The sequence below is a fragment of the Echinops telfairi genome, unplaced genomic scaffold, assembly GCF_000313985.2.
Source record: "Echinops telfairi isolate 266 unplaced genomic scaffold, ASM31398v2 ScPeMD7_7473;HRSCAF=8511, whole genome shotgun sequence".
Taxonomy (NCBI): Eukaryota; Metazoa; Chordata; class Mammalia; order Afrosoricida; family Tenrecidae; genus Echinops; species Echinops telfairi.
Genome location: NW_022111377.1, coordinates 11,721,030 through 11,723,902, shown reverse-complemented (window position 1 = coordinate 11,723,902; position 2,873 = coordinate 11,721,030). Strand labels below are relative to the sequence as shown.

Genomic DNA, 2,873 nt, shown 5'->3' with positions numbered 1-2,873 from the left:
ATGTGAGGCTGGCAGGACCGGGCAGTGGTCCGGTCTCTTGTGCACAGGGTCGCGCTATGGGTCGGAACCCACTCGATGACAGCTGACCACAGAGCCAACGTTCCGTATATTTTTTGCTTCAAACTTCCTCCTCCTCCTCCTATTTGTTTGATATTGCTGGTACGTTCCGTATTCCCCACCGACACCCTAGTTCAAAGGCATTCCTTCTTCTTGGGCAGTGGTTCTCAACCTTCCTAACACAGTTCCTCATGTTGTGGTGACCCCCCCCCCAACTATAAAATGATTTTCGTTGCTACTTCATAACTGTAATTTTCTTACTATTATGAATCGGGCGACCCCTGGGAAAGGGTCGTTCGACCCCCAAAGGGGTCGTGACCCACAGATTGCGAACTGCTGTTATCAGACCAAGTAAAACCCGCCTCCTCATGCTTTTCAAGGTGGGACGCTGCCGAGGCCACCGCCACATCTTTCTCTCCGACTGGAAGGACTACTACTGGTAAATACTGCTGATGAGTGAGCAGTTGGTTCCAGTCGCTGCCCTGGGCATTTTCAGGCATCCTCTCTCTTACCAACTGCATCAAATCTGAGGAAGATGTGTAGCATTAGCCACCTTGTGCACATGAAGAGTATGGAAAGCTTAGAGGGCCTCAGTCACTCGCTTACGCTAAAACGTCGAGTGAGGAATGAAAGAGGGAGCTGAACTGCTGTCGGTCTGCTGTGGACGCTTCCCTTGGTCTATCTGTGTGCACCTGCAGTGGAGGCTCGCATGGCCTTTAGATGCTGAGCACGCTTCATGGTGCTAGGAATAAAGGCCTGGCCATCTGCTTCCAAAAATTAGCCACCCAAGTCTCTCTGCGTCGTCACAACAGCTTTATCGGCAACTGCTCATGAGGACGTTGTAGGACTTGACAACACTTCATTCTGTTGTGTGTGGTGTAACCATTGGTGATGGGGCGGGGGGCCGAGGTGTTCAGCGCCAGTCTAACTCTATGGCAGCTCGCAGCATCCAGTAAGTTAAAGTTAACAGCATACTTGTTGTCCGATTCAGAAATGTCATACTCCTCCTTCGCAGTGTTAAATGACACATTTTAATAAAGAGGTGAAAGCCTGTCTTAGCCACACAGGGCAGTGAATACTTCTGGAAGATTTTATAGAACTCACTAGGGAGGACATTTGTCAGGTGTTGGCATCAGAGCAGAGGAGAATCCGAAGAGGAGATGCGTGCACAGCTCGGGAATGTTGAGATCAAGGTGCCAGCAGAATGTTTTCCCACGAGGGTGGGGCCAGGAGCGACAGCTGTCTTCTGTCCAGAATATCTTTCAACAAGAATTCTGTTTCCTTGCCACCAGCTGTCTAAGGAGGCCTGGTGGTGTAACTGCAAGGGCTTTGGTGGGAACCCAGTTGCCACTTCATGAGCAAAAGAGGAGCTTGTCTGTTTCCTCAAAGATCTTAACAGGAGCCCTGGTGGTCTAGTGTTGGGCCGCAGTCTGCACAGTCAGGTGTTCCAAACGTCTCTGAGAAAGAAAGACGAGGCTTTCTAGTCCAGCCTTGGAAACCCACAGGGGCAGCTCTGTCCTCTCCTATAGAGTCGCCATGAGATCAGAATTGACTCAGTGGCAATGAGTGTGAGTTTTGAACAACCTAAGTCTCAGAAATCCAGAGGGACAGTTCTACTCTGTCATCCTAGGGCAGGGGTCCTCAAACTTTCTGAACAGGGGGCCAGTTCACTGTCCCTCAGACCCGTTGGAGGGCCGGACTATAGTTTAAAAAAACACTATGAACAAATTCCTATGCACACTGCACATATCTTATTTTGAAGTAAAAAAACAAACAGTGCAAAAACACCTAGTGGGCCGGATAAATGTCCTCGGCGAGCTGCATGTGGCCCACGGGCCTTAGTGTGAGGACGCCTGTCCTAGGGTCACTCTCAGTTGAAATCTAATCGATGCAATGTGTTTGGTTTGGGTTTTGATTTATCATTTCTCTGCAGTTTACAGAATTGTGAAATAACTCCCATGGAATCAGATTCAGAGAATCTGGGGGACCCCAGAAGCCTATTGCTCTCCAGTCAAGAAGTGCTCTACCGAGTGACGGAGACTAAAGATCGTTCCAGCCTCATCTTCCTCCCCAGGAGGGGCTGGTGGGTTTCAACTGCTGACCTTGAAGTTAGCATCTCAGTACTTACCCCGCTTCCCCACCAAGACTATAACTTGGAAGGGGTAGGGTGTCATAGACAGCGACCAGTCAGATGTGCCCCTGTAAGAGGGAAGTAGAATAGAATAGAATACAGCTACATTAGAGGGGTTCTGAAAGTCTGTGGAAAAATTACATTCTGTTTTAATTACCTTTTTCTACACACTTTTTGAAGCCCCCTTGTATGAATCTCTACGTTCAAAATGCCATTCCACTTCTAACTGGCAAAGCGACTCTGGGTATGTGATGGAGTCTGGCAGGACTTTATTTTCCCCTTGTGTAAATGGATATGACGTTGCTCTTGTTCATCCATTGTAGCGAGTACATACTATGACATATGAAAAATGTTTAAAACAGTGCTTGACCCCTAATACTTATCCAATATGTGCTATTATGACCTTCAATTTGTTGGTCTCACTGAAAACATTTTTTACTTTCTGCCACATCGTTGTTTGGCCTGGTTCTCTCTCTTTCTCTTATTGTGAATTGGGTGGACGTTCACCGAATAGATCATCAGTTATCCACTCAATAATTCATACATACTTTGTTTCATCTCATTGAGCACAGTCCCCACAATGAAATATCTAGTATCCCATTTCCTCCTCCCGTCTTCTATTTTTATTCCTCCTTCTTTCTAAGCCTTCTGAACTTTGCCTTTAGGTGAATGCTGACATTTTGAT

General features: G+C 47.2%; 1 protein-coding gene across 1 annotated transcript in view; it reads left to right on the top strand.

Moving 5' to 3' along the window:
* Positions 1 to 2,873, top strand: part of ST8SIA6 (ST8 alpha-N-acetyl-neuraminide alpha-2,8-sialyltransferase 6) — a 190,099-nt gene that overhangs the window by 84,684 nt on the left and 102,542 nt on the right. The gene's annotated exons all lie outside the window — the stretch shown is intronic.